The sequence below is a fragment of the Solanum dulcamara genome, chromosome 7 (genome assembly GCF_947179165.1).
Source record: "Solanum dulcamara chromosome 7, daSolDulc1.2, whole genome shotgun sequence".
Taxonomy (NCBI): Eukaryota; Viridiplantae; Streptophyta; class Magnoliopsida; order Solanales; family Solanaceae; genus Solanum; species Solanum dulcamara.
The window spans coordinates 24,563,388-24,589,367 of NC_077243.1; the positions used below are offsets into that span (position 1 = coordinate 24,563,388).

A 25,980-nucleotide genomic window follows, 5' to 3' on the forward strand; every position below is an offset into this window, starting at 1 on the left:
TCATCTCTCCATTGGAGGCAACAAGAAGCTGTCTACAGGTTTGCAACAACCCCCACTACTATCACACTTGCTTGGTTCTTTGTTTGCTTGTCTATGCAGGTAAACAAAGTCACAGACAAAGGGACATAACAGCCACTACTGCAAGGGCCTTTCCTAATCCCACCAACTATCCATGCATACCTGTTGTATTCATCCAACACCTGCAACAGCCCCCTTTCATCCAAGTCCTTTGGGACTCCTTGACTGCTCTCGTTGATGAGAAGACAAGAAGATGGAGCTCCAACAAACACAATGCTGATTATTCAACTTTCACCTGGAACTCTCTGTTTGTTTACTTGCTGCTGTGCAGGCACATTGAACAACAACAATGGCCCCTTCCAAAGTCCAAGGCACCTTCAGTCAAATATCTAGGCCAAGGCTGCATTGAACTCTTGCTTGGTTTATTTGTAGATATGCAGGTACCCCCCGGATCAGTAGACAACACTGGAACCATCCAACCATCTGTTCAAGTCAGGGCTGCACCACATACAAAATGCATATTATACCTATTCTGTCCCTCAGGTTCCTTAACTATAATCCCAAGCAAGCTGGTTGCTATGGCTATATTTACTTCCTATCATTTCATCCCCCTTAGCTGCGATTGTTGTTGCTGCAAATTTCCTTGGACCTACTTGGTACAACATGTCTAAAAAGAGCAAAGATGAAAAGAATTTCCCCAACCCATGTGAGATAGAAGGTTCGTATACTTGTTCTTCCTCAATATAGCTATGCCTGAGTCATAGCATAATTGAATAGGACTAGTGCAGGCTGCTTTCTTATATTCTCATGGAAGGGAAGAGTCTCCCTCATTTATGCTTTCTTAGTTGATTTGTACCGAGAGGAGTCCTCTTACAGGTTTACTGCTTTCTAGTTATAGTTAGTCTCTTTTTTGTATCGGGGATGAGTTAGCCGACCTTAATAGGTTAGCCGACTTATGAACCACCATAGGATCAGAGGTAAGGTTTATGTCCCCTCCTTGTATTTTATTTTGATTATTTATGTTAAGGATTAGGGGTGTTGCTCAACCCCTGACTGTGCATGAGAGGTGGGAGCCTTGTGTAGGGTCTGTTCCCATAAAAAAAAAACACCACAACTGCCAGCTCAAGGTCATGAGTTGGGTAATTCCTCTCATAAACCTTAAGTTGTCTTGAAGTATAGGCTATCACCTTCCCCCTTTGCATCAAGACACAACCCAAACCAATTTTGGATGCATCACAATAGACCACAAAGTCCTCTGTTCCATCGGGCAAAGCTAGAACAGGAGTAGTAGTTAGCTTGGTCTTCAATTTCTGGAAACTCTCCTCACAGGTATCGGACCATTGGAACTTAGCCTTCTTTTGAGTCAACTTAGTCAATGATGATTATATGGATGAGAATCCCTCTACAAACCTTCGATAATAGCCAGCCAAACCCAAGAAGCTTCTTATCTCTGTCGGGGATGTGAGTCTAGGCCAATTCTTCACCGTTTTAATCTTTTGAGTGTCAACCTGAATACCATCTCCAGATATAATGTGGCCTAGGAAGGCCACTGATGCAAGCCAAAATTCACATTTGGAGAACTTTGCATACTATACCCACTCTCTCAAGGTTTATAAAATGACTCTAAGATGATAGACGTGCTCCTATTCATTCTTGGAGTAGACCAGAATATCATCTATGAATACAATCACAAACATATTAAGATATGGTTTAAACACCCAGTTCATGAGATCCATGAAAGTTGTGGGGGCATTTGTCAACCCAAAGGACATGACCAAAAATTCAAAGTGGCCATAACGAGTCCAAAAAGCAGTCTTCGGAATATTACCTTCCCTCTTCTTCAACTGATGGTAGCCGGATCTCAAGTCTATCTTTGAGAAACACGTGGCACCCTAAAGTTGATCAAATAAATTATCTATTCTGGGGAGAGGGTATTTGTTCTTTATGGTGACCTTATTCAGCTTCCTGTAGTCAATACACATTCTAAGGGACCCATCCTTCTTTCGCACGAATAAGACTGGAGCACCCCATGGTAAGACACTCGGCCTAATGAATCCCTTATCTAACAAGTCATTCAACTGTTCTTTCAACTCCTTCAACTCAGCTGGGGCCATTCTATAAGGAGGAATCGAGATAGGCTGGGTATCAGGAAGAATATTAATCCCAAAGTCAATCTCCCTATCAGGAGGGACTTCAGGCAGATCTTCAGGAAAGACATCCAAAAACTCATTGACAATCGAAACTGACTCAAGGGATGGAGACTCAATATTGTCATTTTTCACTCAGACAAGGTGATAAATGCACCCTTTTGATATTAGCTTCCTGGCCCTAAGGTATGAAATAAACTTACCCTTAGGCACAATAAGACTACCCTTCCACTCTATGACAGCCTCATTCGAGAATTTGAATGTGACCATCTGAGTTCTACAATCAATAGAGACATAACAGACATAGAGCCAGTCCATGCCAAGGATCACATCAAAATCAACCATGTCTAACTCAACCAAGTCAGCCAAGCTATCTCTGTGATGAATTGACACAGTGCAATCTCTATAGACTTTCTTAGCTACAACAGAATCACCGACAGGGGTAGCTATATAGAAAGGCTCACTAAGACATTCAGGGATTTTATTGAACTTACTAGTCACGTAAGGAGTTACAAAGGATAGGGTGGCATACAGATCCATCAAAACATAACAGTCAAGAGAAGAGACTCGAATCATACGCGTCACGATATTTGGAGAGTTCTCCTGATCTTGGTGACTACCCATGGCATATAGGCGGTTTGTACCTCCACTCGTACCTGAAGTAGTGCCTCTCTAATTACCCCTAGCTGGCGGTGCAGTGGTAGAGAACTGGGCTCTGTTCCCCCATGCTGGACACTCCTTCTAAAAATGGTCTATTGGGCCGCATTTATAACAACCAACCCTTCCCGCTCTGTATTCTCCCAAGTGGAGCCTACTATACTTGCCGCATGGTGGCTTCCCTTGCAAACCATGACCCATGCTAGCTTGTGATTGAGAACCCTAGGGTCTGAAATTCTGGCGACTCTGACCCTGCCGATCGTACTTGTTTTGCAGCATAGGTGCACTGGTGGTAGATGAGGCATAGTTAGGAGGCCTCTTCTGGAAGAAGGACCTGTTGCCCTTGTTTTGCCTCTGTTCACTCTCATGGCCCGCAAATTTTACCTTTTTGCTTAGGTGCTCTTTTCTATCTCTTCTTTTCTCATCCTCTACCTATTGAGCATACACCATTAATCTGGAAATATCCATATCTGAGATCAACAATGCTGTTTTGCACTCCTTCTTCACATGCCTCCCTAATCTGAAGACGAACTTACTCATCTTTGACCTCATATTTGGGATCATTTATGGAGCATACCTAGACAACTGGATGAACTTCAGTCTATACTCCTTAACTGTCATACCTTCTTGTTTCAGATTTACAAATTCCTCCTCTTTCACTTTCCTCAACTCTCGAGGAAAGAAGTGGTCAAGAAAGGCTCCCTCAAATTCATCCCACCTAGCAGGTTCAGCATCCTTACCTCTACCTTGCTCCCATTAGTTATACCAAATGTTTGCCACATTCTTGAGTTGCTAAGACACCAACTCAAACACCCTCAATTTCCGTAGTATGCATAGCTTTCAGAATTTTTCACATCTCATCAATAAAGTTTTGAGGGTATTCATCAACCTTAGAACCCATGAATACTGGCGGATTCATCCTTAGGAAGTCTCTAATTCTAGTGGAAACACACATCTCTTGGGAATTAGAGCTAAGAGTCGGCGAACTCTAGTTACCATTTCATCCAGCCATTAGTTGCGTAAACATTGCAATTGCCTCTTGAAATTCTGCCTCTGATGTGGTTGTAGGCGGAGTAGCAGGCACTTGGGGTGCCTCCGCATATCTTGCAGGTCGGCCTCTAGCCCTTGCCGGGCGTACCTCAGACTGAGGTATCTCTGTATTTTTGGTATTTCTCTGGATGGCAGTACATTTTGGAGGCATTATCTATAACATACAAATGCACGAATTAGAAAGGAGTTTTATAAAGTTAACTCTATCGCACGAAGTCAAAGTATGAAAGAAAGGAAACAATTCCTAATGTTATATAGCCTCTTGATTATACGTGTGGTGCACAACACGCTCATAAGCAAGACTCTACTAGACATGGCTTCATAGACTCCTTAGGACACTTGAACTCTGTGCTCTGAAACCATATTTGTCACGCCCCGGAAGGGTACCCTAGACATAACTGGCACCCAAAGGCCATTTCTGACCTCCGAGCAAACCACCTAGTCCAGTCACACATTCATTCAATTACATTCTCTTAGCGGAAACTCAATTAATGAAATATCATTCACAATATGGGGGGCCGAAGGCCAAACATTCATCAATTCAACAAACAAATATACTAAGACTCCTCAAAATAACCGTTCGACCTCCCCACACTCCAGTCTATGAAGCCTCTATCAAAGTCTAAAAGGTGCCAATGACAAGTCCATGGCTACCAATAATCAAAATAAAGGGAACGACAACACACTATACAAGAAAGCTCAACATCCTCCGGAAACTAGAAGGACTCACCAACTATCTAGGAGTGTATGTGGATCTTCAATTGAGCATCTGTTGATGATCTCTAATACCTGTCTTTGCATCATGAAACTATGCAGGCCAAATGGCGTCAGTACATAAAATGTACGAGTATGTAAAATGGTCGAATACAACGAACATCAAGGAAGAATCAAATCAACTCAGAATCTCAACTCAAGGTAAATAACAACTCAATCAAGTATCCTAAGTCTAAACAAGAATATGATTTAGACGGGACCAATCACATACCATTCAACTCACTCTGACTCAGAGTATTATCAAGACTGATTTGGAAGTTTTTCTTAACCGACAACCATCACTTATGAGCCAGTGAAAGTACAAAAACCGACGTTATTGTCGCGCCCGTTCATACTTTGCCAGGGTATGAACGAATCAACCAATCAAGGATCTAATCTAACCAAGTCCTATAATGTCAGGATAAATCTCTCGGGGAAGCATCCGACTTTAACGGTTCAATCCCCCCTATGTTTGGCAACACAGGTATTGGGTTCGTTCATACCGTGGCAAAGTATGGACGGACGTGGAAACAATGTCAGCTTGTTGTACATCATTGGCTCATAGGTGATATTTGTCGGTTAGAGAAACTCCCTTATTGAGTGGATTGTGCATGATATAATTGTTTTGACTGAGATTGTAAATGATTGAGTTGAATTGTAAAACATTGCTAAATTCTAATTTACATATTTATTGAGTTGAGTCCTTTGACTTTATTGTTGATTTGATTGTATATGATTGGATTGGATTGGATGTTATGTGATTGGATTGTAAACGATTGGATTAGATTGAATTGGATTATACATGATTGGATTGGATTGGATTGAATATGATTCGATTGGATTGGATGGTATGTGATTGATTGTACAAGATCGGATTGTATACGATTGGATTAGATCGAATTGTATATGATAGGATTGGATCAAATTGTATGTGACTAAATTGAATTGGATTGTATGTGATTGAATTAGATTATATATGATTGGTCTCTGTCTAAACCGTATTCTTACTTTAGACTTATGATACCTTGATTGAGTCTCTCTTATCTTTATGATTTGAGATATCTGAACTGATATTATTCTACCTTGATGTATGTTTCATTTTGCTATATTACATACTCGTATATTCCATGTACTAACGTCTATTTGGACTTGCATTATTTCATGATGCAGAAACAGGTTTAAGAGATCATCAATAGGCGCACTATTGAGGATCTGTTCACACTCAGCTTATTGGTGAGTCCTCCCCTATATTCGGAGGATACCACTTATATTATTCTTGCGTTGAGTTTAGACTTTTCATTCTGATTTGAGGTAGCCATGAACCTGTCATTGGCGTCAATTAGATAGTAGTAATAGAGGCTTCATAGACTAGATAATGATGGGTCGATTGAGTATTTTATTTTCTTGAATTGTTCTTGTCAAACTATTTAATGACATAAATTGGAGTTCGATTTGTTGGCCCATGGCCTTTCTTCCTTGAGCTAGATTGATGATTTGAGTTGCCCACTAAATTATTTCTATATTTTAAGCCTTTCGCTAATTGATTGAATGAACGGATGTATGATTAGACTAGGTGGTTCACTTGGGGACCAGCAATGGTCTTCGAGTTCCGGCCACGTCAAGGGTACCCTCCCGAGGCATAACATATATGTACTATCTCTCTCTTGGCCTGACCTTTTGGAGTGCACTGAAGATATCTGAGTTACAAAATAGTAATCAAGGTTCAAAGTTGTCAAAGATAAAAATTAAAAATTCCTTCAAAGTTTAGGATGTAAGAATGACTTCAAAAGAAAAGAAAGTCGAAAACTTCCACAAGTTCAAGCAGGCAAAATTGCAACAAAAGAGAAGAATACTCCAAACAAATAGGAGAAACTTCAAAAAATAATGAGAAGGGAAAAACTTAGACAAGTTAAGATTTAAAAGAAGTCCAAAATACGCAAGAAAGGAACAACAATGAGAATCAATCGCTAAAAGTATAAAAACATTGAAAGCACAAATATAGTGCAATTCTCAAGAAGGAATTAAGCCACTTTTATCCCAAATTAATATCTTACCCTTCCTTAAGCCTACATTACAAGCCCTACAAGATTTCATTTCAAATGTTCTCACATTAATGGAGATTTACGTGAAGTCCAAGCCTATGGTATCATAATTGCATGTATAAATATCTTTTTGAGCGTGAGCGTACTTTTCAAAATGTCCTAAAATTAAAATATTCAAATATGTGAAAATTAGGATTTTCTTTGTGGTGAGGGCACTTGAAACATGAGGGACAAATATAATTCCAAACTTTGTTTTGAAGACAAACAAATTGTGTCGACACATAGGTATGTTTGAGGTACCACTTGAAACTATAAGAATTATTATGCACAATGTTAATTGCTGGTACAAACTGAAGTCAAGATGTGATTCTGTCTTGTTTACTTTTCAACATTTCTTACACAAATAAAAACAAAAAAACTCATGTTTTTTGCCTCCAGATACAGGCATTTTAAATTCAAATGCAGGTGTCCACCTTCTAATATAGGTATTTCAACACATCTCACAGGTGCCCACCTTCTAATGTGAGTATTTCAATACATCTCACCGGCGTCCACCTTCTAATACGGGCGTCCACCTTCTAATGCGGGTATTTCAATACATCTCACAGACGCCCATCTTCTAATGTCGGTATTTCATTACATTTTATAGTCACTCACCTTCTAATACGAAAATTTCATTATATTTTATAGGCACCCACCTTCTAATACGGGTATTTCAGTACATCTCATAGGCATCCACCTTCTAATGTGGGTATTACATTACATTTTATAGGCACTCACCTTGTAATACGGGTATTTCAGTACATTTTGCAAGGACCCACCTTCTAATACGGATATTACAGTATATTTTATAGGCGTCCACTTCCTAATGCGGGTATTTCAATATGTTTTTATATGCACCCACCTGCTAATGCGGGTATCCACACTCTAGCTTTTACATTTTTGTCGTCCTTCCAATAAAAGGCCTTTTACATTACATGCTTGCCTCGCCAGTCGAAGGCCCTTTATATCACATTTTCAGCCCTCCATTTGAACTAAATTCTTTCTACTATTATCACAAAAGAAAATATCATCATCACGATTCAACACTGGACAATTTTGAGAGTCAATCAAAATTTACCACAATTTTGCCTTTTGAACTACATTAACTTTTCTCATGACACTCGAAATATGTAGGAAGCTCGATGCAGAGTTCGATCATCACAAGGAAGTAATCATTCTTTCTCTCCAGCAAGCGGACAATCTTTCTTTCCCAACTATCACAACTCGATATTAGAGCAATATTGGAAGAGACATCGGGAACATATAAAATCTTTCACTAGGACCAGAGTTGTCAACTCCAAATAACAAGACGAGAGGTTATTTGCCTCAACTTTCAAACTATACATGGCCTGATCCTCATGCGGCTCGAGGTATGAAGGCAACTCCGAATCAGAGTTTAATCAATTTATTCATTTTTTTAAATAATATATATATATATATATAAACTTTTGTCGAGCAAAGTTGGATGCATGTCAATATTTTCGCCCAAAGACTTCTACGTCATCTTCAGTCGAAAAGGGGTAAACTGTTGACACCCAATTTTGGCTCTCTGTGCTCAAAATTGACATTATCAAAATTTGATCGTTAAGAGTTGAAACGGCTGCCATGAAAAGGGATGCTGAACATTACTCTCGCCAGGTGATTAAACTCTTGCTTTTGCCCTTACTGATAAGATTTGGGACCTCCTGATCTTCCACACAGTTCGTCTTCTACTTAGTTTAACCTCGATTTTCAGCTTTTAAGTGGGTATTAACTTATCCAGTTAGATACAAATAGATTATCATCAGTTTTGGTTCCCTCTTTCTGGATAAGGACCATTAGTTTCTGTTCCAATAGTACCCTTCGCTTAGCTTAATTTGCAGTCCTAATATTTATTAGTCTCAAAAGCTAGAAATATAAACTAAACTTTAATAGTGTACTTGATTATATCCCAAAAATAAAAATAAAAAACTTGAGGTTCCAATGCCCAATTCAATGTTTACGAATAGTAAATTAAAATATAGAGTTTGTATAGTTTTTGCGGCGTAGTAGTAAATTAAGCCATGCCAAAGTTGGTGAATAGTAGCATGATCAAAATACTCATGCATGTTGTTTGAAAGCTATGTTGCTCTGACCCCTCCAAAAATTCTCCCGCATCCTTGTCGGATGCATCTTTGGAGGATCCGACACATCCGACAATATTTTTGAAGAGTCCGAGCAACTTAGCTTGAAAGAATTATGAGGGTGTTTAAGGTGTTTCTATCATGATTGGAATACCTATGCATGTTGCCTGGAAGAATTATGAGGTGTTTAGAGTGTTAGATTCCTCATTGACTTTTCTATGTTTAGGAAATCGTTTAATCCATGTTGGCACTGGGAGTTTCCCATTTGTCTAGTGTTTCCATGTTGATTATCAGCAATCAGCATAGGAAGAGGGAGATTTGCCTAATTTTAGATCAAGATTATGACTTGCCCCTCCAAAATCAGCCTTTCAACTAAAACCCTTTCCTCATGTGCTTAGCTCAAAATTGGTAACTGTGTCCCTTCCATTGCACTTTATAACAGTATAATCGTATGCCCTTGCAGCTTCTATCTCACTGTCAAATTATAGATATACTTCCCACCCCATACGTGTTTCCCATCGTCCATTTTATGCAGAGTGACCCCCCTATATTCCAAAAATTCTTCTTTGGTAAAGTTGTTCATCTACTTCATACCTTCTTCATAATCACTGATGTTAAAATGGATAGCTGCATCAACTCCTCATAATTTAATTGCAGCATAGTAAAAAATGTGCCCTAGCAGCAGCATATACAGTGTCAATCCCCCCCTACACACACAAAAGTAAACTTGTGCGCTTCAGTGTCATCATCAACGTTCTAAGACATACTTTTCCTTGCCAATGAACCTCATTTGAAGAGACAACACTAAACAATTGATATTTCACTTTATCGTAATTAATTTTCAATTTCACTTTATAGTTCCACCTATGTCTTGTTTTCCTTGTTTCTCCTCTCTTGTTCTTCTCTCTTAAGCCGAGGGTCTTTCGGAAACAGCCGCCCTACCTTTCAAGGTGGGGGTTAGGTCTGCGTACACTCTATCCTTCCCAGACCCCACATGGTGGGACTATACTGGGCTTGTTGTTGTTGTTGTTGTTGATCGTTAAAGAGCACAAAATATTTTTTTACACATTTTTTAGTTTTTTTAAAACAAATTATTAATAATTATCCTTATTTTAGAATTTTCATTAATTTATTCTCATCTTTTTCCTTTTTAATAATTTATGGATAAACATTCTTAGTTTCGTAAACAGTAGAATTCTTATCCATTTATTGTCATTGTAAAATTTTAATAGTCACATTACTTTTATAGTCATCAACAAACGTACACAATATAACACTGTAATTTATTCTTTACAACATAGTATATCTTTCAAAATATCGTTTATATTTTTTATATTTTTATTTTTTTGTGTTACATATCAATACATATATTATTTTTACATTAATTATACTTCTAGCACTGTCTGCATATATAGAAAGTCGGAATAGTTGACACCAAATTTTGGTCTGATATTTTCAAAATTTTTACTTTTAAAAATTTTATTTGTTAAATAGTTCAAAATTGCATTTTTATAATTTTAAAATTAATTTTATCGATAATTATCGTTAGATGATGATTTTATCTGTTTATTTTTTAAAATTTTTAGTTATAGTTATTTTTTATCACAATTCGTTAATTTGCATTTTACATGTCATTTGTTATATTTGTTCATATTTATTTTAGTATTTTTAGCATAGTCTAGAAATCAAGATAAATATTAAATTTTTTCATAATTTTATCTATCACACTAGTAACACAAATTTTTCATATAATTTTACCTAATCCACTAATCACACAAATTTTTTCAAACTCTCTCTTCTCACTTAATAGTTCCCCATACTTTTCTCCAGCAAAGGATCCATTTTGATTTTTCTGTCTTTCTCCACATATATTTTTCTCCTTCAACAACACACTGCCCCACACGATTTTTGTTGGATTTTCTTCTCCGCTCTTTCCATTAATGAAATGATGCTAAAATTAAATCAAAAATTACACTTTTACTACTTTATAAAAACTATTCTCGTTATTTCATCGGGGGAGGGGGGAAACTCCATTTTTCTACTTAGCCGCTTATCTCTAAACTCTCTCCCATTTTTTCTTACCAAAGCCGCCACCCCACCCATTTCACCTTTCTTCTCCAATCTGCCTCCACAAGTTCAACCAAAAAACCACTGGATCTTCTTATTCACCCAAACCATTGCCACCCCATACCTATGTCACAGTCATTTCCCCCTCACAACCCAATCTCCGGCGAGCAAACTCCTGTCGCGAGGTCCTCTTGAAAAGGAGAAATACTAAAAGAAAATATGGGGGAAAGAGCTCTGTGCAATTGATTCTTTCACTAAAATGGAAAAATCTTTGAACACATGGATATGAAAGTAAATGAAGCAATTTCAAAGAGCAGAATCGACAAATACTCCAAATTGGAAGCTATAAAAAGCACTTTTGCTAGAGAGTTTCGTATTGGAATAGCAACGTTTCTTACGATGGCTTATATAATCACTGTCGACACAAGCGTTTTATTGGATTCCGGTAGAATTTTCACCGATCTACTCATCACTGCCGATAAACCTAACACCAGAGCAGTCATTAGAACTCGACTCCGGCTAGGAGCACAAACCAATAATCAGATCTGGCCGGAATTGTGACATATTTGATCTCACCGAAAAAAGAAATGAAGCTCCGGAGGTCGGTTCATTCTTTTTCTCCATTAACGTCACCTCTTTCCAGCAAGCACAACCATATATTCTTAGATTTTTCTTTATTATAATTATTTTTAAGTTATTCTAATTGGTTCATTTGAAAATTTGGCTTAACTTTCTTATTTGTAAAATATTGTGGTGAGCCCCATCTTTAAATCTTTCCTTTTAGATCATTTATTATTGTTATTGCTTTTGTGTCACTATTTTATCATTTTCGTTGTTATTCACTATGATCGAAGGATAGCTTTTTTTTATTTTATTGATGTTGCTGCCTTGATTTTGTTGGTTGTTGTTGGGCAATAATTCTAATTTTCCATTAGCATGCAATGTTTATTATTGTTATTTGGTTGTGAACTTCATGAACGGCTTTGTGTTGATTTGTTACGATCTTAGATGTTTGCTAGTTAAATTTATATTAAAATTGGTCAACGAAAAAATTTCTCTGTCAGTTTTTGAGGCCTCTGTATTTTAAAAGACGAAAATTTTAATTTAAGTTTACATTATGTATTATATATTACAAGTTGAAATTGGTCGATGAAAAAATTATCGTCGATTTTCAAGGTCTTCCTTGTTTATAAGACATTTTATTATTATTATTATTATTATTATTATTATTATTATTATTATTATTATTATTATTATTATTATTATTATTATTTATACCTTACTAATACTTCTAATAAGTGTCTTTACAGGTACCCAACCCAGAATTGCTTTCTGAAGCTATTCGAATTTAATAAAGTTCAAATATTATTTTTAATTTATTATTGTATATATTATTGACGTAAGGAAAAACTTAGGCTGTAAATACTCACATAAAGAAATCTAATTGATTTAACTATTTAATTAGTTAATTCACATTTTTAGACAATATTAAATAATCTTTTTTAAAAAAATATTTTTCATAATTTATCCGCTCATTGATATTGTAAGTTAAAAATGTTATTTTAGTATACTTTTTTTTCCATAACAGAAATATTTTTCTTTTCACACATTACAAAATATTTTTTTTATATGGTAAAAGAGTTCTCTTTGGTTCATATTAATATATAGCAATTCTTTTAATATTGCATAAAAACTATTCTTTTTTCTATACATTTATATCGTCTTTTCTCATATTTTCATACACATAGTTGACAATAACATACATTACTTACTTGATACATACTCTTTTATACATGTATTTTTATACAATTTTAGTACATATTTCTTTATATATATATATATATATATATATATATATATATATATATATATATATATATATATATATATATATATATATGTGTGTGTGTGTGTGTGTGTTATATTTGCAAATAATAATTTTATCTCCTCCATTTTTGATAAATTAAGTCTAGTCGGGTACCACATTTTGTGGATTTCGGAGGATGCCTAACACCTTCCTTTTGAAATAATGTAAACCCTTATTTAGAATCTAAACTGTTTTTTCGTAAATTGAAACGTGAGTCATACATGTCATGCTTCAAATAGGTTTTTCTTAATAAATTAGGTGGCGATCCTATACAATAATTAATCCTTTTAGAGTCTATATGTTGTGCTTTGTCTAACCTCGATAAAAATAGGGCATAACACTCACTAATGAAGTGACAATCAATTTCTATGTGTTTACTGCACTCATGAAATACGGAATTTGCAGCAATCTGGATATCTGCCTTACTATCACAATGAACAATAGTTGGTCCTCTGAGCTTCACTCCCAATTCTTGGAATAAAATAGTAACCTAAACTATCTCAACAGTTAAAGTAGCTAGGCTCCCGTGCTCTGCTTCTACAGAACTCATAGACATTGCACTTTGTTTCTTTGATTTTCATGAGATCAAAGTATCACCAAAATTTAGAAGAAAACCAGTGACAGATCTTCTAGTATTTGGGAAAGTAGCCCAATCTACATCACAAAAACCTGAAAGATGGAACTTCTTATCTAAACTCATCAACAAGTCCTTTCCAGGTTCTGTTTTAATGTATTTGATCACCCTCAATACTGCATTTCAATGTGATACTTTAGTGTCTGCATGAATTGACATAAAGATGGTGTTTGTGAGATACAAAAGCTTCCCAACAAGCCTTTGATATTTGGTAACATCTGCAAATGGATCATCATTAGTATCAACCCTTTCATCATGTTCCACACTAGTCAGTTTCATATTGCATTCAAATGGTGTGATTGTTATCCTTGTATTAGCCATCCAACTTCAGAAATATAATGACCCTTAAGGTCAATTTTAGAAATTTTGTAAAATGATCATTTTACCTCTTCCTTTTGTTGTCCCTAATCATTTTTGATTGATACCGGGTGCTGATTTTTAGAAAATCTTGTGAGAAGCTAACTCTTTAGAAATTTTGAGTTTTCATAAGCTTTCATGTAAAATAGTGTTATTTGGGGTCAATCGGAGGTACAGGTCTCAGAACAGAATTCCATCGATTCCAGCAGCTACGAAATATCGAGATTGGCTTAGGAGACTTTACGGAATTAGTGTTGAGATTGTAACGAAGATTTGAGGCCTTGAGTTGAGAATTTGAGGAATTTTAAGACAAGGTTTGATTTGGTCAACTTTTGGAGTTTCTTTGCTCGAAATGGAATTCCGACGACTCTGTTGGGTTTTGGAGTGGATTTTTGGTGTAGAAGAAATGCTGGCTGAATTTTTAGAGGTCCTGAGCCCATTTTGATATTTTGAAGGTCTATGTTGGTATCAGAGCCCCAGGTTCATTGATCTCACTTGTACAGAGCTAATGTCTAGTAGAGTATCGTGAATGGGTGCGGAGATGTCCAAACCTTGTCTTCGGGAGGCTACAGGATGTCATTAGGCACATTCTCTATGTTATATCATTTCATGCAGTGTTATGTCTTATTAATTTTCTAAAATCTCATTTTTTCCACTCTTTTGCAGGGATGGTTCGTACGCGTGGTACCACGGATCGTGATAATGCACCAAGGCCTGGCAGGCCTAGAGTCCATCCTCGTAGGATAGGTAGGGGAAAAGCACCAGCTCCCGACTCAGAGATAGAGCCGAAGCTGGTAGAGGAGCATCAGGACACTCCAATTCTTCCTTAGCTAGAGGGACCACCACCAGCAGCACCCATTATGACCTTAGCACTATAGACAGTGATTGCGAAGCTCCTCACGGCTATTGGGGTTGTAACACAAGCCCTGACCCTAGTAGCTAGCATACCATCACCGCGAGATCCTCCCGGCCAGCTAGCACCTGAGGTTCAGCTACCTCCAATAATTATTGCACCCCCGCCAATAGTTCCAGAGGGTGTGATGTCATTATAGGATCAGAAGATGTTAGGGGTATTTTAAAGTCTGTCACCCTTAATATTTTCTAGACTTATTGGTGAGGATGCTATAGAGTTCTTCACTAGTTGTCAAGAGTAGCTCCATTCCTTAGGTCTTGTGGAGTCTAGAGGCACCAACTTCACTGCTCACCAGTTTAGAAGGGCGGTCAAACAGTGATGGCGCTCTTATTTGTAGTCTAGGCCAGTTGGGTCGCCACTATTGGCATGGACCTAGTTCTCAGAGGCTTTCCTAACTCGATACATCCTTAGGGGTATTAGGGACCGACTCCGAGATCAGTTTACTCAGTTGGAGCAGGGCCACATAACGATTGTAGAGTATGAGGCCAGATTTCATCAGTTTTCCTGACATGCCACTATGATTCTACCTACTGAGGAGGAGCAGGTATGATGTTAGACCTTACCTGAGGTTGGGGACTGAGCATTTGGTTTCTATGGGCCATTTTTTGTAGAAGTGATGGATCATGCCCGCACGATCGAGATTATTCGTCGTCAGGCCCAAAGAGGCAGCGATAAGAGACCAGACATCAGGGCAGCTATAGTGGGTACCAATCTAGAGGTCATGATAGTTGTGACAGGCCCCGTTAGCGATTCCAGCATAATAGGTAGCAGCAAGGTCAGTCCAGCTAATCAGTTTAGGCCGCCTTTCCAGCAATTGAGGGTAGTCATCCATGTTTGGGGGGTTCCACTGTAAGGCAGAGCTCGAGGGTATCAAGTCTGCTTTCTTCCTACCGCGAAAAAGTTATCACGGGTCATTCAGCTTTAGGGTGCTTCGATTGTGGCTTACTGGAGCAGTGGTCTAGGGAGTGTCCTGGCCGGGCTAGACCATTGGCAGTAACATCACCTCGCTAGTGTTCGGAGAGGTTCCCAATAAGGCAAATCAGGTGGTAGGGCAAATTTTCGTAGATGAGGCCGACAAGGCCACTTCTATGATGCTCGAATAAGGGCAGAGGCTGAGGTATCATATGATGTTATCACAGGTACTATCTTTATTTGTAAGTAGACTTCTTCAACTTTATTTGATCCAGGTTCCACATATTCCTATGTGTCTATATATTTTTCTCTACGTCTGGGTATTGCTTGTCACTTGAGATCTCGTTGCATGTTTCAACCCTGATAGGGGATTCTTTAGTAGTGGATCAGGTTCGTAGATCTTGTGCGGTGACTATTTAGGGGCATGAGACTCGGGCAGATCTTATTTTACTTGATCTGCTCGACTTCGATGTTATTCTGAGCATCGATTGGTTATCCCCTCATCATGCGGTTTTAGACTGTTATGCTAAGACCGTTACATTAGATATGCCTGCTATTCCCCGGTCTTTTGGTAGGTTATTTATAGTCGCTTACCTACTGGGATCATATCTTTATGCGGGCCCGATGGCTAGTTACGTTTGGGTGCTTGGCGTACTTAATATATATCTGTGATGTGTATAGCAAGGCCCCTACTGTTGATTCGGTCCCTGTGGTTAGGGAGTATACTAATTTCTTCCGCACAAACCTATCTGGCCTACCCCTAGAGAGAGATATTGACTTTGCCATAGATTTGGAGCTGGGAACTTAGCCCATTTCAATACCACCTTACCGTATGGCCCCCGCAGAGCAAAAGGATCTCAATATGCAGCTTAAGGATCTTCTAGGTAAGGGATTTATTCGCTCGAGTGTGTCACTGTGGGGTGCACCCATCCTATTTGTTAAGACGAAGGATGGGACTATGCGGATGTGTGTTGATTACAGGCAGCTGAACAAGGTGATAGTGCAAAACCGTTACCCCATTCCTAGTATCGATTATCTATTTGATCAGCTTTAGGGTGAGACCATGTTTTTTAAGATTGACTTGAGGTCTGGCTACTACCAGTTGCGGATTAGAGTAGTCGACATTTCTAAGACTGTTTTCCGGACTTGCTATGGCCACTATGAGTTCCTTCTAATGTCTTTTGAGCTTACAAATGCCCCCACAATTTTTATGGACCTTATGACTTGAGTATTCAGGCATTATCTTGACTCCTTCGTGATTGTATTCATCGATGATATACTAGTATACTCGCAGAGTATGGAGGAAAATGCATAACACTTGAGGGTTGTGCTTCAGACTTTGAGAGATCAGCAGTTTTATGCTAAATTCTCAAAGTGCGAGTTTTGATTGGAGTCTGGCATTTTTGGGACACATGGTGTCCATAGAGGATATCAAGGTGGATCTGGCGAAGATTGAGGTTATTTATGGTTACGCTAGGCCTACATCTGTTACGTAGATTTGGAGTTTCATTGGATTAGCTGAGTATTATAGATAATTCATTAAGGGTTTTCCACCTTTACAGCCTCATTGACTCGTTTGACTCGCCAAGATGTTTCCTTTGTGTGGTTCGAGGAGTGTAAGTCAAGCTTTCGAAATATTAAGGAGTGTTCAGTTCCAGAACATCAGTTTCATTTTGAGTTCTTCTTTTTTAATATTAAGATTGGGATTTGGGGCCTTGCACTGGGTGTCCTTGTTTCGGTTGTTTTCATCCTCCAATATTCAGATAGAGTATGTAACTCCTTTGAGGTTGGTGTTGTATGCTTTGGTTGGTAATTCTTGAATTGCATTAAAGGTTTACAGGATAGCTAAGGACTCGTAAAATGCCCTTAGTGGCTTGGAGAAAAGGATTTGAGAACATAAGATAAATATTTGAAATTTTGAGTGAGTTATATCTACCATGGTCGTATATTACTCATTTCAATGGTTTTGATTGTTTGATCATTTTTCATTATTTTTTCACCCCAAATTATGTTATAATATGATTTGTGAGCTTGGGGTGATGTTTGGAACCTGTTTGGGAGGTCAAATCCAAAATTTTGTATGCGGGTTCCATAATTCTCGTTTTAGACCCCAAAATTGGTCCGTCTTAAAAAATTATAAAATTAGTGTCTAAACGACTGTATTAACACCATGGTTCTATTTTTGACAGTGTGACAACATTCCGAGGCAGTTCGGAAGGGAAAAACTCCGTCACAAAAATTTAGAGCCCGCGTATTTAGCCTACAGGTAGGCTACAATTTACCTTTCTTTAGATTGAGTTGAAATGAGTGAAAGCATGATGAAATATTTGGAATTTGGATTGGGTAGTTTGGTTGTATATTTTAGTTGTTAGAAATTATGTTTTAGGCTTGTTATCGAGTTTTTCGGATATTTAGAAGCATGTGTATTTTGTCGTTGTTTGTTAGTATTATAAGGAGAGTTGAATGGCATGTTGTTGATATTGTGGAGTATATTGGACTTACTATAGGATGTAAACTTGTTTTAGATGCCCCGGCATCGCTCCGACGGACTTAGATCCTTGTAGAATGGTATAGTGGGCTAGTGTCTGGTAGTTTGGTCTTAGTTAGGTGTTACCCTTGCTCTTAAAAATATCCTCATCCATAAATCGGTATAATACTGACTTTTGTGATGTGTAGGCAATACTAGATTTCGTGATTATTGACTTTCGCTTTGGTTCTAGTTTTGGCAGCATATCGGTTGACTCATTTGGGAAAAGAGTTTTGGTACTGTTGTATTCTAGTTGGGAAGTAGAATGTTTGCCATCATGGGATAAATTATCTGTGAGCATCTGGGTACCAAGTCCCGGCCTCCATTCTGAATTATCGAGGAGAATCTGGGTACTCAGCCTCAGCCTTTACTGGCTTGCAAGTATGACGAGAATCTGGGTACCTAGTCTCGGCCTCGATCATACCGATGTATTACAGCGAGCATTCGGGTACCCAGTCCCGACCTCGACTACACTTATGTATTATGGAAAGCATCCGGATACCCAGTCCGGCCTTGGCCACTTTAAATATTTGGGTAAGCATCTGGGTCCTAGTCCCGACCTTGACCCCTAAGTCACCCCTAGATCGATTGACTCTTGGAGATTCTGGGTTTGAAAATGATACAGTACTTTGGCTCCTGATATCGCAGATTCTTGGTTCCTAGCCTTGGTAGTTGTAGCTATTCTATGTACTCGGCGGGCTTATGAGGGTTCATCTAGATTTTTATTTAACTTGTGCACGAGTGTCTCTGCTGGACTTATGGGAACCTAGTTGGGTATAGTTAACTATAGTTCTCATAGGTAGTACTCTTTTCCCTTTTTGATGCTTATATTGATTCCTATTTAGACTATTCCTCTTTTTCATATTGTTTTTATCTTTTATGCTCATTCGGCCTATAATGCCTACTCGGTACCTATTGTCTTGGTACTCATACTACACTCTGCATCTACTTTCGTGATACAGGACCGAGCACCAGCTACTATCATGGATAGATCGAGCCTGTTGCTGTCAGCTTCGGAGAATAGGGTGAGCATTTGATGTTTTTGGATCATTCATGTCTCCTTCAGTATGGATGACCTGTCTTTTGACTTTTGAGGCTAGCCAGTTGTTGTATATATTTTTGGTCCACTTTTGAGACTTGTACTCGTCTTTTATTTTGTAGAAGCTCTGTACTTGTGACTTCCAGGTTTTGAGAGGGAATTTTGTAACACCCCAAAAAATTCTTCACTAGGATTTGAACCCTTCTTCGTATACGTGTAGAATCGAACCCAACTATTGTGAAGTGTATGCATGAGTTAGGATGAGTTCCCAAGGAATTAAAGAGTGTTAGAGGTGATGTGGGGTCATAAAGGATCCCTAGAACCAAGCTAAGCCCAAAGAATTCGTCCTGGCTAAGTTTTAGAATGAGTTTGTATAAGGGGTCGACTTCTAGCGACTATATCTTTTGAAATAGGACGATCTAGTGGCCCATGACCTATTGAATTAAAGGTCTTCGAGTCTTCTTTCCATCGTCACCAAGATCGTACTTTTTAGAGTTCAGAGTCAAAAGTTATAACTATCCTAAGATGGACTAGTACTGTAGGAATTTCAGGCCTGGGTGGCAGCTGCTGGAAACCTGGGCTTGGTGCCATAGTGGCGCGACGCGCTACTATCGCAACAGGAACAAGCCTCAGCGGTTTGGTCTCTGGTGCGGTGCGCCTCTAGGAGATGTGCAGGGTTTTTAAGCCTATTTTCCAGAACCCAGAAAATATGGGCTTGGCGTTGTAAGGGCATGACGCGCCTTAAAACAGCCTTAATAGTTTGGTCCTTCGCGCGATACGCCAATATTAGATTTGCAGGTTTTAAGCCTAAATTTGACTTGGCGCCGCAGTGGCGCGATCCGCTACTATCGCGCCAAGAGTGTTTTAGCCTCTTTTTTTCCAGATTTTTGAAAAAAGGGCAATTTGGGTATTTTTCCAAAATTATATATACACAAGCCTTGAACGTTTTTGGACCATTTTTCAGTCCCTCTCTCTCTCTCTCTAAAAGCCCTAGAAATTTCCCTCTCTTTTTCTTCTTCTCCATTGCCAACAAAAAATGCTTCAAGAACTTCAACTGAGGCAGTTAAAGTTCTAGATATTGTATTTGAGGCAGTTGTTCGAATTCCTTACGATATGCAACTGAAACAAGTTCTTGCTAATGGTAAAAAAGGGGGGTTGAACGCTCATGTGCCCTATATCTTCTTTGAGATTTATTGTTCATAAGAATGGAGTTTAATGATAGATTTATGTCCAACTAGGTCTTTTCATCTATTATCCTAACTTTTTATTATGTTGATGTTGTGGAGTCAAGAAAGTGATGTTGGTATGAGTTGATTGAGATGAGAGGTTGAATATATATATTTCATTGATTTTTCTTAACTACGTTGACTATTCTAAATATGATAATTTCCTTATATGTGAATTCTCACTTTGAATTGTTGATTTAGAACCTTGGAGTTGTGTTGAGTCTCAAAAGATTTATTTAATGAATAGAGGAATGATTGGATAGGTTTGTATGTTATCATAAATACATATGTAATCTACTATTAAAAGATATGGTTGGGATTGATCGGATAGTATGATTGGGAGAGGTTTGATTGTGATAGAGTTGATGAGTTGATAAGGATGTAAATGAGACTTGTCGATATGATTTGATTGAGTTGATTGGATGGAGTTTTATGAGAATTACGTTTTGGGAGGAGTATCGAGCACCGAATTGGGTAAGAGTAAGTAATAACTCGAATCCAATAACTACGTCGCCAAACATATGAGGGGATTAAATTGTTAAAGTCGGATGTTTCCCCATATTTATTGTCCTGACATTATAGGACTTGGTTGGATTGGATCCATGATTGGTTGATTCGTTCATACCCTGGCAAAATATGAATAGATGCGGCAAAAACGTCGGTTTGTTATACTTTCACTAGCTCATAAGTGATGGTTATCGGATAAGAGAAATTTCCATATAGGTCTTGATAGTACTCTGAGTCGGCTTGGGTTGAATTGTATGTGATTGGTCCTGTCTAAACCATATTCTTGTTTAGACTTAGGACACTTGATTGAGTTGTTCTTCTTTCTAAGTTGAGATTTCGAATTGGTTCGATTCTTTCTGATGTTGTTTCATTCGGCCATTTTACGTACTCGTACATTCTATGTACTGACGCCATTTGGCCTGTATCATTTCATAATGCAGAGACAGGTACTAGAGATCATCTACCGGCGCACCATTGAAGATCTCCTCACTTTCAGCTAGTTGGTGAGTCCTTCCAGTTTCTGGAGGATACCGAGATTAGCTCTATAGCTTTGTTTTATCTCCTTTATTTTTGATTATTGGTAGTCATGGGCTTATCATTGGCACCTCCTGGATTGTTGATAGAGGCTTCATAGACTAGAGTGTGGAAATGATGATTCGTTCGTTTTGATTAGTTTTATTTTAGCTGATTAATGATTTGATGGTTGTTCGGCCTTTGGCCCTATATTATGGTTAGTAGTCCCATAATAGAGTCTTCCGCTGATAGAATGTGAATGAATGAAAGTGTGACTGGACCAAGTGGTTTGCTTGAAGGCTAAAAATGGCTTTCGAGTGTCGGCCACATCTAAGGTACCCTCCCGAGGCATGACATCTTTAGTTGTTTGTATCATATTTTGGTTTACTTCCTCTTATTTTTTATGCCTATCTTTATAATTCGCCACTCTTATTTAGTTTCTACCATCAAACCCATTACTTGAAGTTTCGGGTTAACGGGTTGACTTATCTACTGGTAGGTTATAGTAGGTGTCATCACGACCTAAGGAATTTTGTCGTGGAAAGAAATCCACTCCAATGCATATTTTTTTTGAGTCATTACTATCCTTCTACTGGTCCTAAGAAACTCAATCCCCAAGAAGTATTTCAATTTCCCTAAATCTTTGATCTTGAAATGACAATGGAGAACATATTTGGCTTTTGCAATCAGTGAAGCATCATTTCCTGTTATTAAGAGACTATCCTATTCCCTTTTCTCTTAGTAAACAAAGAATAATCTAAATGAATCGTAATATACCCTGAGGTACCTAAGGCATTGGTCAATTTGGCATTCCATTATCTGTAAGCCTGCTTAAGTCCAAATAGGAATTTGACTAGTTTTGCACACCATATTATCCCCCTAAATTCTGAATCCCTTAGGCAACTTCATGTATACTTCTTCAAACAAATATCCTTGCAAAAAAGCATTGAACACATCCATTTGGTGAATAACCCAATGTTCAGCAACAACCAGTGATAGAATTAATCTAACAATAACCATTTTCACCAGTGTGAGAATGTCTCTTGAAAATCTATCCCCTCAGTCTGGTTGTACCCTTTAGCCACTAATCTTGCATTGAATCTTTCAATCTCCCCATCAGCTTTATATTTAATTTTGATGACCTATTTACATCTTATGGTAGACTTTCCAGCTAGTAAGTTAACTATCTCCAGGTGCCATTGTCTTCTAATGCCTGAATTTCCTGTTTCATTGCTTCTACCCATCTCTTATCTTTGAAAGCCTCTTCATAAGTCTTTTGCTCCATCTCAGTGGAGAACTTGAACAAGTATGTGGCATAGCTAGAGGAGACATCCTTGTAGAAGATGTATTTCCTTAGTGAATAAGGTTGACCAGAGTCCTCACTAACCTGAGCGATTTCGATCACCTAGCAGGCCTTTAATTTGGTAAGTAACATCACCAAAGCCTATCATCATATTTGACTAGATCCTGATACTTGTGTAACATAATCCTTCATCCAAATTGGTGGTAATGACATTCTAAGAGACTTTCTTGATCCTTGAGTGAGATCAGGTGCATGTGGTACAATATCAGTAGTACTATCATTATTTGCACCATTATGAATATCATTTGCAATCTCAACATTGTTCACATCATGATGCACATTCATATTATCATCATGTATGTCAATCTCAAGAAATGTTTCTTCTTGAGTTAGAGGTATTATCACATCTAGTAACAGTATTCTCATCATTACCAGGTAGTGTTATATCATTGTTTTCATCATTTAGAAGGGTTGAAATATTCTTATCATTCTTTTTTTTCATACCAGGAAGTGGGAAGAGGGAAAAGTAATTTCTAACCATCTTTTGGAAAGAAAAACATGTCCTCTTTGAAATTAACTTCCCAGCTAACAACCAATCTCTTGCTACACAAATTGTATCTAATATATCCCTTTTGAGTAACTGAATATCCTAAGAACATACATGCATCTGACCTAGGAGATAACTTTTCACCTCTAGGCAGCCTGGCAACATAACCAAGACATCCAGAGTTCTTAAATGATCAAGTTTGTCCTTGACTTTATGAAATACTTCATATGGAATTTTCCATTTAGCACTGATATAGGCAAGCTCTTTATCAAGTAAACAGTTGTAAGAACATATTCTCCCTAGAATCTAAGAAGAATACGTCCATGAAACCTTAATGCCCTGAATAATTCAAGTATATGTTTATACTTCCTTTCTGCAACTCTATTTTGTTGTGGAGTGTATGGACAACTGCTTTCATGAATAATACCATGAGCTCTAAACAAATCATTACATTCTTTATTAAAAAACTTAAGTACCATTATCATACCTCATCTTCTTGACCTGTTTACAAAACTGAGTTTGAACAAGAGCATAAAAGCACTTTAAAATTAGATATATATCATTCTTTAATTTTATCAAATAAACCCATGTCATTCTGGAATTATCATCTACAATAGTCAAGAAGTACCTATAACCTCTGTGAGTTTCCATCTTATATGGTTCCCAAACATCTAAGTGGATCAAATCAAAAATACTACTAGTTTTATACATACTTGAAGGAAATGCTAGTCTAGTCTGCTTTGCAAGTGGGCATACTAGACATTTATTACCCACATCATTTATATCTTATAATGTTAATGACAATCTTTTTTAGTACTTTAGCTGATGGATGTTGCAATCTATTGTGCCATAGTAGCTTGTTATTTAGATCACCACTATGTACCATCAACAACATTTCATTTATCTTCCCTCCTCCATAGGACTTTTGATAGAAAGATAGTATGGCCCTTTTAGCTCCTTACCAATCCCCATCACCTTCCCATTGAAGAGGTCCTTAAAAAATTCAGAAAAGAAGTTAACTGAGAATTGCAGTTGTCTTGTTAGTTGTAATACTGAAAGCAAGTCAAAATTAAATGCAGGAACTACCAAAACATTGTTTAACAAGTCACCATCAGGTGTTTTACAACTACCAGTATGTGTAAATGATGTAGTTTCTCCATTAGGCAAGTGAAACTCTCTATTCAGATAACTTGCTAAACTAGAAGTTGAGCTCAACCTATATAGCTTAGAAGTCATGTGACAAGTAAACCCTGAGTCGACTATCCATCTCTTCTTTGTAATATTGTTTACAGACAATGCTGTAGTAATAGAGTCAATCATACCTTTCATATTTGCTACATTTATGTCCGAGGTTCTTGCTTCTTCCTTGTCTATCTTGTTCAAAATCTTCTTATATTATCCAAGGGTAAAAGTAGGCTGAGCCACAATATTCAGATCCTCTTGCAGTCCTTGTTGAGGGCCTTCCTGCCTGTAAACTGATGCAAAAGAATCATTCATCATTGCTCCTTGATCAACTTTCACTTGATTGGCTATGCCTAGATATGGTCTTTCAGTGTTTTGCATTTACTACATCTTCAATTTTAAATTCTGATCATATCCAGATCCAAAATTGTCATGTTGTTTCTTCTTAAACTTTCAGTCAGGTGGATAACCATTCAATCTGTAATAATCAAGTTTGACATGTCCCTGCAGCTTGCATTAGTCATAGACCTGATCCAGTTTTTCTTCTTCATTTGAGAATTCCTCCCATTGTTTCTTTGAACATGTCCTTTTCCTGCGTACAAGGCAATTGATTCCAATATTTCCTTTCCAGACAGAATACTTACAGTTAATCTTTGACTCTCATCTGCCATTATCATTGTATATGTCTTATTGACATTTAGTAAAGGGCTAATCATCGAGATTTGGCATCTATCCTGACTGTACACTTTATTTAATCCCATTAAAAAAACAAATAATCTCTGGTATGCTAGGTGATCTATATAGGTTCTCGACTTGTCACAGTTACATGAAGGTGGATGCATAAAAACATCAAATTCATTCTATAATAATCTCAATTTTGTAAAATATCTAGATACTGTCAAATTACCTTGATTTATTGTGCATATATCTCTATGTAACGGTAGATCCTGGATCCTTCAACTTTGTCAAATCTCTCTTTCAAATCTATCCATACTGTGGCAGCATCATCTGCATACATGATCCCATTGAGTATCTCATTTGATACTCTGTTCATAATCTAGGAAAGTACAAAATAGTTGTATTTTTCCCACTATTCTTCCAATTCCACTTTATAATCACTCCTCTTGCATGTTCCCAGCATAAATCCCACTTTACTCTTTGCTCGAAGATTGATCAACATAAAACTACTCCATAGCGAGTAGTTCTCCATGCCTGTGAGCTCTGCTATAGTTAGAACACACCCAGGTATGTTTGGTGGATAAAGATACAGTGGATGATTGCACTTCTTCTTGATATCCTTGAGAGTATCAGCTCAAACTACAACTGCTCCTGAATCTTTAGTATTCATCATCTTCTCTACTTCCACAAATGATCAACAATGGCAAAAAAACTAAGTAATTGAATCTAATCTGGTTCACAACTCTGATACCATATTGAAACTTAATCTAAGAAAAGAGAATTTGGGGAGAATCTGAAAATCTTATTCATTCAGTATGTTCTACACAAGGCTACATCTATATGTATATATACACAAGCTAACAAGCTCAATAACTAACCTCATTTAACAGACTCGAA

The 25,980-nt window shown here is 37.6% G+C and overlaps 1 long non-coding RNA gene and 1 pseudogene across 2 annotated transcripts; one reads left to right on the top strand and one right to left on the bottom strand.

Moving 5' to 3' along the window:
* Window positions 1-25,756, bottom strand: LOC129894625 (uncharacterized; annotated as a pseudogene).
* LOC129896921 (uncharacterized) lies at window positions 14,407-21,548 on the top strand. 2 transcript variants are annotated; one of them, XR_008768079.1, is made up of 3 exons: window positions 14,407-18,887; window positions 19,051-19,113; window positions 21,301-21,548. It is a non-coding gene; the product is annotated as an uncharacterized LOC129896921 (long non-coding RNA). The 2 variants fall into 2 exon arrangements; XR_008768080.1 differs by having other exon boundaries at window positions 14,407-15,788.
* Window positions 25,757-25,980: the final 224 nt, after the last annotated feature.